The following is a 13,760-nucleotide window of genomic DNA, read 5'->3' as shown; positions in this document are numbered from 1 at the left end:
CTCTCTCTCTTTCATGACATTGGCATTTTTAAAGAGTAGAGCCAACTGTTCTATATATGCAAAATTTCAAGAAATTGAAATTATTTCCATTATAATTTTATATCCTTTTTCTCATTTAGTATTATATTTTTAGCATTTTCTAGTGTCATTAATTGTTCTTTCAATTATGATTTTGGGTGGCTATTTATTTTTTATTTTCATTAGTCCTGTTTTAGACATTTTTACAATTTCTCATTTTTTTAGTATTACTAATACAGTTGGGAAGAATGTCTTATAAATAAATCTTAATTGTAATTTAAATTTCTGAATACATCTATCAAGTGTTTGTTAAGTGCTTACAACATGGAGCAATAAAACAAAAATCCTACAGAAGGCAATAATTAAATGTTAATCTCTATGATTCTGAATATAATTAGATTGGAAATTTGGAAATGGGGGAAATTACCAGATAATGAGGGTGCCCGATTTAGGAAACAGAAATATAGGGTATCCATTTAATTTTGAATTTCAGATGGGACACACAATATTTGGGACATCCACTAAAAAATTACTCATTGCATATCTGAAATTCAAATTTAGCTAAGTTTTTTGTATTTTATCTGTCGACCCTACTGGAGGATTGAGTGTTCAGAAAAACTTCATGATAGTGATAGAGGGAAGTGAAGACAATGTTTCATAGAATGAATGGCTTGAGAATGCCACTGAAGCAAGAGTGAGTGTAGTTTCTATGAAGTATAGTCCATAAGGATAAAGACTTTGTGTCTCATTCACTGCTACATCCCCAACCCCTTAAACAGTGCCTGCACACTGTAGATACTCCGTAAATATTTTCTGAATGAATGAGTGAATGAATAAATGAATGAATGAATTTGCACTATGAATAAAATCAGGCCTTTTGGGACAAAGGTTACCTGTTGTATCTAAGTTGGTAAGAATCAAATTTCCATGAATTTGGAATACCTGGCAGACAAATTTGGACATCCTGCCTTCCTTTATTCAACTGAAATAGAAATGTGAAATATAAAGATATTTTTAAAATGAAATATAATGATTTATTAAGTTTCTACCATTTATCAGATATCGGGGATACTTCGGTGAACAAGAATAGACATGACTTCTATACTCATGGATTTTAGTCTAGTGAGAGTGACAACATTATTTAATTAAACCACTCATTAATTTATAATTACAAATAGACACATATTATGAAAGGAATGTACTTTGTTCTGAAATCACATAAAATGAGGGTATATTCTTTTTTTTTTTAAAGATTTTATTTATTTATTTGCGAGAGAGAACGAGAGACAGAGAGCACGAGAGGGAGGAGGGTCAGAGGGAGAAGCAGACCCCCCGCTGAGCAGGGAGCCCGATGTGGGACTCGATCCCGGGACTCCAGGATCATGACCTGAGCCGAAGGCAGTCGCTTAACCGACTGAGCCACCCAGGCACCCGAGGGTATATTCTTAAAAATCTAAGTTGGGGATAGGGTTATGTTGTGTCATAAGGGATAGATCCAGTTTCTTCTATGAAATCTTCATCTCCCCGAGTTTATAGAATACTCTTTAACAAGTGTGTGCTGTCACACTTGGTTCTTCTACAGCTTTGGTTTTTTATCTTAATATATGGATGATTTAGTAGATTATATATTCTTTGAGGAAGGGGAGATTAGAGTAGGCAAAAAGGTGTTATGATTTATTTTTATCACCTGTAGTTTTCATGTGTATAATAGGTGTAAAATTTATGTTGACTCGCTGAAATTATGATGGAGCTTTTGATAGCGGTAGATATGCCATAAACATCTAGGAGATTATTTCTTGATTCTTTGAGCATCTTAAAGAAGTTCATGGTGTCTAGATGTCATTCTTAGTTTATAGACCTTGAGTGGCAATTTTAGGTCGGGGATAGATGTCTAGTGATTGGCAGTCAGGGAGCTTTAATAACCATTGTTACATATTAACTTTAATCAAAGCAGTTGCTTTTGAATCTGCTTTCAGTATATATTGAAAATATGACTACATCTTACCACTTTTCTTGCCTTCCTTCTAGTTCCTGATGCTATCATCACTTTTCTGGATTATTACAATAGCCTCATAATTGCTCTCCCCTGGTCTTGTCCTGCTTGCAGCAACAAAAGGAAGATATTGGAAGCTTTTGAGCAGTGATGGTAGCATTATAAGCTCTGTGCTTTGACGTGGCCACATTGTTTTTAACAGATTGGAATAGAGGCATAGTACACATGTGTTACTTGGCATAGTAGTAGGGAATCAGGATAGCACAGTCAATTCTTAAAGACTTTATATTCTTGGTAGTTAAATAATTATCTGCTTGCCAATATTAGTACAGTTGACCCTTGAACATGGGTCACTAACCTCCCCATACTGTACTTTTGTAGAGTGTAAATTAATGCCTTAATAAAGCTACTTTTTTTTAAAGGACACTAAGATAACAAATAGGCCAACCACAGATGAGGAGAAAACATTTCCCAATTCATATATCTGACAAAGGATTATATACAGAATATATAAAGAACTCCTACAAATCAGTAAGATGACAAACAGCACAATAAAAAAAAATTGGGCAAAATATTTGGACACTTCAATGAAAGGAATACTATAATGGCCAACGAGCACATGAAAAGGGGCTCAACATCCTTAATCATGAGGGAAATACAAATTAACACCACAGTGAAGATACCATTGCCTACCCACTTCAGTGGTTTAAGTTAATAGGGCCACCAAGTGTTGGCAAGGATATGGAACAACTGGAGCTCTCATTCTTTGCTGAAGGGACCACAAATTTGGAAAACTATTTGGGAGTTATTTTGTTTGTTTTATAAAGTTCATCATACATCTGCCCTATGACTCAGCAAGTCATTTACCCAAGAAGAGCAAAAACGTATGTCCACAAAAAGACTTACATAAAAATATTCATAGCAGGAAACAGAAATGTCCATCAACAGGATAATTTTTCAACAAATTATAGTATATTCATATTATAGTACACTACTAGAAAATAAAAAGGAATGAACTACTGATATCCCCAACCACAAGGATAAATCTCAGAAAATATTATGTTAGCAAAAAGAGTCAGACACAAAAGAATATTTGTATTCTATATTTCGTGTAAACAATCTATGATGGAAGTCAGAAAGTGTTCCTTCTTTGTTAAGGAGGCAAAGGGATTGACTAGTGAGGGATAGTAGAGAACTTTCTGGGATGATGGAAATGTTCTGTATCTTGTTTGGGGTGAACATTTAAGATCTGTGCATCATATTGTACATTTATTATACCTCAATAACAAGAAAATACAAAATGCTATAAATGATAGCTAATTGTGAGCCAACCAAGCGATTCTATTAATGTCTCACCATTTTTTATAAGAAAAATAAATCCTGCGAACCATGAGAGACTATGGACTCTGAGAAACAAACTGAGGGTTCTAGAGGGGAGGGGAGTGGGGTGATGGGTTAGCCTGGTGATGGGTATTAAAGAGGGCACGTATTGCATGGAGCACTGGGTGTTATACAGAAACAATGAATCATGGAACACTACATCAAAAACTAATGATGTAATGTATGGTGACTAACAACATAAAATAAAATTAATTAAAAAGAAAAAGAAATCCTGCTTCTCTGTTTCTAGAGAAAGAAAACAGTTTTTTAGTTAATGCTATTTTTTATATACTTATATATGGGATACAAATTATGAAAAGATTATCTAAACAAATTGACTAAAGATTACCTGTGGAAAAAGGTGAATATTTTGCTTTTTTGCCTTTGCATATATATTGAGGAAAAAAGGTGATTTCCCACGGTAGGCTCTTGTACTCTGCTCTCTTACCATTTCTTGTGGTAAAATGTGAGCTCTAATGTTCTGACCATGGTAAAGTAATTATACATTGATGAACTCCTTTACTCTCCTCTTATATTTTTCTTTTTTCTTTGTAATGAAATATTTAATATGATCAAAGAATATGTGTAACACGTTAAAAGCAGATGCCTCTGCTTCCCCCTCCATTTGAAGTATTTAAAGCTTTTAGCAGTCCCTTGCAGGGCTATGCCTATTCTGATTTTGTATTTTCATTTCCTTGCAGGTGTATATATCTATCCCTTGCATATGTACATATATATGTGTATGTATACATATATGTGTGTATATATACATATATGTTTTTATACAGTATATTATGTGCTTCACTTTTAGCTTTATAGAAATGATGTATTATGATATTGCTCTTTTTCTTCAATAATAGGTTTCTCTGATTCATCCATGTTGCTGTATGTAGCAAAGTCTATTAATTTACATTGCTATATAATTTTCTGTTGTTAAAATATTTTTTTGGTCCCATTTCCTTTCTCATTCTTTGACCCCATTTGTTGTTAAATCAGCAAAATTATCAGTGACTTCACATGTATGGAATGCATCTAACAAAGAGTTGTAATTATGACTTGGAAATATAGATACCATTAGAAATTCCTTCTATTCCTATAAGCATAGTAAGCTATATGATTTGCATTTTTATAGTAGGGTATGAATTATATAGTTATAATGACAGCTGCAGGGTAGAAAGTTTTAACACACTAGAATGAAATTTATCTTGGAGACATTTTTGGTATCTGAAGATCCACATGCCCCATATGGTGCCACTGAACCAATGAGTTTGAAGAAATTATTCTTACTGCTGAAACAGCACAAAGTACAAATTACTCTTTTTTATACAAATTTATTATCTTTTCAGCTAAATTTCTGTATGAATAATTATATGTATAAAATATAGACTATAAATATAATGTCCTTCATCACACGTTAGTGTGATTTTCCTCCATGTTCCAATAAATGGTACTGTATTTTCTAAATTTGAAGGTTGTAACAAAAAGTTGCAGGTCAAAGTTAATACCAAGTTATAAGATATGAAGCTTAGAACATTGTCATTCACTATAAAGAATAACCATAATTCTGATAGGTTTTTCTAGTAGTCCATTTTGATATTAATATTTGTTCTAGTGAAACAGTGTTTTATTTCTCACAGAATATGGTCCTTTATAAAAGAACCCCAAAGTATTTACATAAAAACGTAATTTTGTGTACATGCAGATATAGCTTATTTTTATTCATAACCATAGTATTTTTTTTAAAGATTTTATTTATTTATTTGAGATTGAGAGAGTGTGAGCAGTGGGGAGGAGCAGAAGGAGAGGGAGAAGCAGACTCCCCACTGAGCAGGGAGCCCGACATGGGGCTCAATCCCAGGCCCCCAGGATCATGACCTGAGCCAAAGGCAGACACTTAACTAACTGCACTACCCAGGTGCCCGCATAACCATAGTATTATAGTCATTGTGGTAAGCCATTTTATTAATGTAACCACAGGCTTAAGATAATATGAAATTTGGTATAAATTTAACTTTTTAATATAATTTGTATTAGGGGCTGACTTTTTTCATCACATTTTTTTGTTGAGAGAGAGACAGTGTGTGCAAGAGCGGGGTGCCAGAGGGCAGAGGGAGATAGAGAATCCCAAGCAGGTTCCACGCCCAGCATGGAGCCCAACTTGGGGCTTGATCTCACAACCCTTAGATCATGATCTGAGATGAAACCAAGAGTCCAACACTCAACCAACTGAGCCACCCAGGCGCCCCCTAATTACATTTTTTAACTCATTCAACTAATTAACTTTTTTTAGGTCATTGGTGTGAAATCCCTTTTGCTGTTTCACAAATCAGAATCATGGATCAAAAGAGAGGGAGAGGGGGAGAGATTGGAGGAGAGAGAGGATTGTGAGAGAAACTTGTTATGATTTCCGTTCCTAAGTGGCATCATACAGAAAGTTTAAAATTAAATATACAGTATTATAAGTATCTCATTGAAATGCAGGACAATCAGAGACTGATCTAAAGGTAATCAAAGATAACCAAGTCTTCGGAGGATCTTCTTTCTAGGTTGCACTGGTGAGAAAGGACATAGAAGTGAAATAACTCTGATGTCAAATCAGAGATATTTTTCCCCCTAAATCAACGTAAAAACTTGACTTTGTTGGTCCTACCAGTAGACTCAACCCCCTAGTGAAAGTAGGCAGAGCACTCTTTTTCGGTTGACCAGGCTGAGACTCCCTTCGTCTTTATATCATATATATCACTGCACATAGTTTTTTAGAAGCCTAGATCTCTAATAACAATAACAGTAGTTCTCCATGAAGCAACTGAAACCCTGTCTGAAAGACATTATGCATTTGTTTTCTTGAATGGGGAAGGCATTATGGGGAGGGAAGGCTTATTAACCTGATTAAAAAAAAAATATGTAAGGGGTGGAATTTTATTTTAATAAGTCATGCAGCAAGGAAATTTAGGTTATTGCAGCTCCAGGACAGCAATTACTTAAATATTGACAACCTATACATGTTTTACATGCCCGTTTGCTCTCCTGTTCACTACTGAAATGTAGTTACCATAGCAATGAACACATCACATGGTTCCTGTGCTAGTTCTAAAATAGAGAACAGCAATATGCCATATGAGCCATGCTTATTTTCTACATAAGGGCTGCATCTACAACTTGAGGCCATTCCATACCCTTCTCGGTGCAGATAGCTTGTCATTGATTTAGAAAGCTTTTAAAGTAAAAAGCAATTGGCAAGAGTACATATCAAGTCTCCAACCTTTCTTGTACTATATGGTATATATTCTTTGCCACTGAGCTAAAAGGACAGCTTTACTAGCTTTGACCAGCAGGGACTCTGCTATTATATATTTAACCAAATATCTTCTACTGGAATATCAGTACCACTCAGGAGTTTAGACGGAAGGGGCATTTATACCAGGGATGGAAACATTTTCTCTGTCTTATTGACCAATCCTTAACCAATCTTAGCTTTTCTCCTACTGTTTGCTTTTATGTCTCAAGTTTTTAAAAAATAGGATTCTTTTGAGAATTTGAGGAGAGGAGGATGCCAGGCACAGTTGGAGATATGCTATTAGTTCCCTTTTAGGACCATTATTGCTCTGTAAGATTTAAGCATAGGTTACACAGCAGTGTATCAAAAAGGACTGCAGATTTCTGTGACTGATGCTGTCAGGTCCCCACTTCTACCTTACTCTTGCATTCTTTTAGAGTATGTAGTAGCCTGTCAGACCTCAAGAAGTAAAACAGGTGCATACCGCTATTACTGTAGATCTTACATATTTACTTGAAATAGTCCAAGTACTATAACATGTTAGTGAATGATGCTACTCTGTAACTATTTCTAACATATAAAATAAGCACTGGAATAAAATAAGGAAATATAAGGAAATTTCAATTTGAGCTGCCAGTTGTACTACACCTATTGTCACTAGAACTATAAATTAAAATTTTTAAATATTATGTACTGAAACTACTAGAAACAGCTACACTAGAGGTAGTGGAGGACTCCAGTGCTTTATTTCCTCATTACCTTATACTCTTGACTAAATTTTGTAAGAGGTGAACCACAGGTCTTCACACACAAATTAGTAAATTTAAGAAGCTAAGGGTGCCTGGGTGGCTGTCGGTTAAGCATCTGCTTCAGCTCAGGTCATGATCCCAAAGTCCCGGGATCCAGTCCCACATCAGGCCCCCTGCTCAGTTGGGAGTCTGCTTCTCCCTCTGCCCTTCACCCTGCTCGAGCTCGCTCTCTCTTGCTTGCACTCAAATAAATAAATAAAATCTTTTTTAAAAAAAGGAAGAAGAAGCTAAACAGGCATACGTATTTGGCTGGCTGGCTACTACTAATGGGGGATTTATGTTGATTGTTTAATATTTGTGTGTTTTTTCATCTCCTTTTATAATTTGAAAAACATGTGATTTAGTATTACATAAACTATGTAGGTGTGCCTGGTTGGCTCAGATGGGTAAGTGTTGGACTCTGGATTTCAGCTCAGCTCATGATCTCAGGGCACTAGAATTGAGCCCCATGTCAGGCTCTGCGCTCAAGAGGGAGTCCGCTTGAGGATTCTCTCTGTCCCTCCCCTTCTGCCTCTCCACCTGCTCGCACATGTGTTTGCAAGCACGCGATCTCTCTCTCTCAAATAAATCTTTAAAAAAAAAAAAAACAACTGTGTAATATGGGTACTTTTATATCCAGATATAATTTACAACAAAGTAGAGCAAGTGACCAGAGATGTCATTATAATCTTGTACTTGAACCTTATTTTTTTTTTCTTGGTCATTATTTAAAAATGGTACACTACACTGATGAACATAGAGGAAGGAAAGGAAAAATAAACTAAGATAAAAACAGAGAGGAAGGCAAACCATAAGAGACTCTTAACTATAGGGAATAAACTGAGGGTTGCTAGAGGGGAGGTGATTGGGAGAATGAGGTAATTGGGTGATGGGCATTAAGGAGGGCACTTGATGTAATGAGCACTGGGTATAATATGCAACTGATGAATCACTAAATTCTACTCCTGAAACTGATAATACACTATATGTTAACTAACTTGAATTTAAATAAAATCTAAAAAAAACATTAATTAAATTAAAAATAAATAAATAAGACTTTCTAAAAAGAAAAAAGGTTGTACACTACAGAAATAGGTAATACAGAAAGAAAACTCTTTTGTAATCCCACCACATCTCATAGTGAGATAATCTCTTAGTTTGGGGTATGCCCTTCCAGATTATTTTTTATTATAAGAAGTATTAAAAACATTTATTTTGAGACTATACTATACTTCTGCTTTGCAGCTTTTTTCTTAACAACCTAGATTGCTTTTCTTGTTAATATAGACTTTATCTTCCTTATTTTTTATAATAATTGTATTATTAAATGACTGTACATAATTTGTTCTATTGAAAGCTATTGGGATGTTGTCTATTTTTTGTTATTGTAAATAGTGCTCTGTTAATATATGTCTTGTACTTTTTTTTTAAAGATTTTATTTATTTATTTGACACAGAGAGAGAGCGAGCACAAGCAGGGGGAGCAGCAGAGGGAGAGGGAGAAGCAGGCTCTCTACTGAGTAGGGAGGCTGATGCGGGGCTTGATCCCAGGACCCTGGGATCATGACCTGAGCCAAAGGCAGACGCTCAATGGACTGAGCCACCCAGGCGCCCCTGTGTCTTGTACTTTTATGTAAATTTTTCTGTAGGCTCAATTTCTAGAACTATAACTGCTGATTCTTAGGAAATGAAAATTTAAATTTTGATAAATATTGCCTATTGCCCTAAGTGTTTCTACCAAATCATATCCCCAATTTAAATGTGTTTTTAAGCTTTGCTGAAATGGTAAATTTTAAATGACATCTCATTGTTTTAATTTGTATTTCTAGAGTTATTGTTGAAGTTCCACATCTTTTCATGTTTCTAAGCCGTTTGTATTTTCATCTTCTGTTCTCTCCTTAATTCTTTGTCTGTCTTTCCTTTGGATGGTTCAGTTTTTCCTACTAACTTTTTTCTTTTGTGTTTCCTTTCCTTTGTTCACTAGGAAAAATTCCTAATTGACTTGTAAATGTTCCTTCCAGTTTGTCTTTTGTCTTTATTTTTGGTGCTTTCTAGTATATGGAGTTTTTTAATTTATATATAGTTAGATTTATTAGTCTTGTTTTTTATAGCTTCTAACCCTTATTTATTAATATTGAGTTGTACATTTCATATGGGTCTCATGTACATATTCATTCACTTGTTTACAGAATCTAACCATCTGAGTCCTATAGTATATCAGGTGTCTGCTAGATGATGGGTCAGTAGTCTATGTACAATCTAAGGATATCATATTTGCAACAATGTTTTAGCGTAGCAACAGGTCAAATTTTCTAGAATGGTTAGCAGGTACTTCTGGATATTGCTGTAAAGCAAATTAACACATAACATGACCAAGTTCTCCAGAATTATTAGCAACTACTTTTGAACATTATTGTAAATTGAAAATAATGTGTAATATGTAAAGCAAAAGTAAAAAGCTACATATAACAACAGATAAGTAGTTTGTCCTTTTTTGAAATTTAACTAGTTTAGTCTTTTATGTGTCTTAATATTTACTATTAGTTTTGTGGCTAATACATCTACACCTTTCCTAGTTATGGTATTATTATGAAAGACATGGCTACTGGCATTTCACACAGAGCAGGAAAAATTCCTTTACATAAAAGGCAAACCACAATTATCCTCATCCTACATACTGTTCTAGAAATTATTAAATCAACAAATATTTATTGGGTACCTGTTTTATTGCTGGGCTCTTACAAGAAAAAGTAGTGAACTATTTAATTTAATCTCTGCCCCCAATGTGGGGCTCAAACTCACGACCCCAAGATCAGGAGTTTCATGCTCCACTAATTGAGGCAGCCAGGTGCCCTAGAATGTTTTGTTTGTTTCTTTGTTTGTTTTTAATGTGAGTTACAAGCCTGTCTTCAAAGAGCTCATGGTGGTCAAGTTTGGAATGCATAGCATTAAGTACTTTAAAAGTTAAATGATAAAGAAAAAAAAATTAAAAATAAAAATTAAATGATAGGTGTGCTTGGGTGGCTCAGTCAGTTAAGTGTCTGACTCTTGATTTTGGCTCAGGTCATGATCTCAGGGTTGTGAGATCAAGCCCCATGTTGGGCTCTGTGCTGGGCATGGAGCCTGCTTAAGATTCTCTTCCTTTCCCTCTGCCTCTCTCCCCTTCCCATCTCTTAAAAAAAAAAAAAAGTTAAATAATTAAATTATAATTATCCAATGATGTATAAAGACCCCTTCCCAAAACCAAAATAAAACAATAGAAAAAACTGTCTCTTCTGGAGCAGTATTATCTGCTAAGGAAATGTTACTGGTGTGGAAGCTTTGGCTACAGTCATTTCTAGAATGTAAAATGAAGAAATCGTAAAAAGTCTCCCACTCCCCTTCACTCATTTTGCCTATCCCCCACCCCACCCCCCCCGGCAACCATCAGTTCTCTGTATTTATGGGTCTGTTTCTGCTTTTTGTTTGTTTTTTTATTCATTTGTGTTTATTTTATTTTATTTTTTTAAAAGATTTTATTTATTTATTTGACAGAGAGAGCGAGAGAGGGAACACAGCAGGGGGAGTGGGAGAGGGAGAAGCAGGCTTCCCACTGAGCAGGGAGCCCAATGCGGGGCTCGATCCCAGGACCCTGGGATCATGACCTGAGCTGAAAGCAGACGCTTAACGACTGAGCCACCCAGGCGCCCCTGTTTTTTTTTTTTTAATTCCACAGATAAGTGAAATATGGAATGAAAGGTACAGCATAGGGAATATAGTCAATGATACTGTAATAGCACTGTATGGTGACAGATGGTGGCTACACTTGTGGTGAGCATAGCATAAAGTATAGGCTTGTTGAATCACTATGTTGTACGCCTGAAACTAGTGTAATACTATGTGTCAAACTTTAATTTTATTTATTTTACAAATGAGGCAATTTATTGACCCAGCATTTGTTGTAATGCTTCTTGTTGGCAGCTGCCACCTGTCCAGCGATTCTGTCCAGATCTCTCTGTCCCTGAGGTGTCAGTTTGCAGCCCCTATCTTGGTCCTTTTCCACCATTTTCAGCCCCTCTAGGGCTTGGAGGACCCTGCGAGCCACGCTCTTGGAGCCTCTATGGAAGTGGCTGGGCATGACCCCATTTCTCTCACGTCCCCCGTAGATCTTGGTCACGGAGCTGACCCCAGCACCGCCCCGGAGGTCCAGGCGCCATGCTGTGGAAGCAGCTTGTGTGTAGAACCAGTTTTCATCATAGGGAGCAGCTCTTTATGCTTGGCCAGCTTGACAGTGTCCACCCATTCAGGGACTTTCAGCTTCCCAGACTTTTTGAGGAAGGCTGCCAGAGCTCTGATGAACTCCTGCTGGTTCATGTCTTTTACAGTAACTCCAGGCATCGTGCGGCCGCCGCGCTGCCAGCCAGGGGAAAGGGCAAAACTTTAATTTTAATGAAATGGTATTTAAAAAAAAGAAATCATCACAAAAACTGAACGTGGCCAGTTTACAAGTAGGCAGAATACACAGTCATCTGAGAGTTTATGAATTTAAGTCTGCTTTTTCCACCACTTGCCAGTTACTCCTTTGTCTTAAAGCTTTTACTCTATTAAAGTTGAAAGACCTTATGGAAATTTTAGCATTTTAAATGTTGTCAAGTATTAACACCGCAGTGTGAGTAAGTTTAAGAGCCTTTCCTCATCTCAGTTTTGGATAGGGAAGGTAAGAGACAATGAGAAGACTAGTAGTCTGAGGTAAGGGGAAAAGATAAACAGTGTCAATCTGGGGATAGGGCATCAAAGGTAACCTTTGAACACCTCAAAGCTTCCTCTGAAAATAGACTTCATCCGCCCAATATACACATGTCTGTTCCTCAGCTTCACTCATTTTATTGAAATAGATTGGAATTGTTAAAATATTTTAAGGTGGGGCGCCTGGGTGGCTCAGATGGTTAAGCGTCTGCCTTCGGCTCAGGTCATGATCTCAGGGTCCTGGGATCGAGTCCCGCATCAGGCTCCTGCTTCTCCCTCTGCCTCTCTCTCTCTGTCTCTAATGAATAAATAAATAAAATCTTTAAAAAAAAAAATTTTTTTTTTAATATTTTAAGGTGTTCCCTGTTTATAATTTATAAAGCATCACTATATGAATCAGAGTTAAAACAGAAGCAGAACAAGTAGATACAGATGTAGGAATTTGTTATAAGGCATTGGCATATGCAGTTCTGGAGGCTAGCAAAGTAAACCCAAAATCCAGTTAGGAGAGGAAGATCATAAATAGGTTGAAATCCTGTGGACATAAGCTGGTTAGTCTCTCAGCTCAGGAAAAGCCTAAGCTCTCTTTTACAGGGCTCACCTAATTAAGTCAGGCCCACCTGGGATAATCTCCCTTTGATTAACTTAAAGTCAACTGATTAGGGACTCTAATTACATTTGCAAAATTCCATCACAGCAGCAAGTAGATTAGTGCTCGACTGAATAAATAGGGAAGATAGTTCAGCCTAACCGAGTAGACACATTAAAAAAAAAAAAGCCATCGTAATCCTTTAGACATCATTTAAATAATTCTTTTCTTGATCATAATCATCGTAAAAAATACTTCCCCTACAACTAGTAACTCCACAGATATTTTCAGGTAATATAATCATACTACAGGAACCACAGTCACACTCAGAAAATAAGCTTCATCACTGGTCATAAAACAAGACTTAGAACTAGAAGGGTCCCCTTAAGAAGCCATCTGAATCTGTCCCTTCTTTTTATAGTTGTAAAATCTGAAGCCCATAAAGGCTCTCAACTTAATTTTTGTTTTTTAATACCACAAAAGGAAATACCTCATTTAGGAGTATGTTTTAATTGACTTAGTCTTTCACCCGAGGCCCTATAAGAATTACCTAAGAAAGTAGGTGGGACACTGAAAGTAGTCCATTTTCAGTTCAATTAAACTAGTTGTCACTTTGTATTGCTATTATATATAAGAGATCCTGGTATGCAAAAATATGTTTCTTAGGGTGCAAAACTGAAAATCTGGATATTTAATGAATTTTGTAGACATGGCTTTTATCAGAATGAATTTTGTACTCTTTGGAGGATCCAAAGCATGTTCTAAAAGGTCTTGTAAGGATTAGTGACACAGTTTTACTGTTTCTCCATTGCCTTGCCTCCCAGCTTTACCTTATAATTTTTTATAATGGATCCCCAAACTTTGCCCTCTGATATTATGGTCTACAGTTAAATTCAAGTGACATTTAGTTGGGAGGGGTTTTTTTGGTGCTTAGTCATTTATATCTGATGTTCTTGAGCATTTACACAAACTTCTCACCCCTAAAGGTCC

At 36.0% G+C, this 13,760-nt stretch overlaps 1 protein-coding gene and 1 pseudogene across 5 annotated transcripts in view; one reads left to right on the top strand and one right to left on the bottom strand.

Annotated features, from left to right (window-relative positions):
• ADK (adenosine kinase) overlaps positions 1-13,760 on the top strand; it is a 488,918-nt gene that overhangs the window by 354,055 nt on the left and 121,103 nt on the right. The gene's annotated exons all lie outside the window — the stretch shown is intronic.
• LOC102742281 (small ribosomal subunit protein eS19 pseudogene) lies at positions 11,345-11,869 on the bottom strand (annotated as a pseudogene).

This window comes from Leptonychotes weddellii, chromosome 6 (assembly GCF_054177405.1).
Source record: "Leptonychotes weddellii isolate Sample4059 chromosome 6, ASM5417740v2, whole genome shotgun sequence".
NCBI lineage: Eukaryota > Metazoa > Chordata > Mammalia > Carnivora > Phocidae > Leptonychotes > Leptonychotes weddellii.
This window is presented reverse-complemented; position numbering and strand designations above follow the sequence as displayed.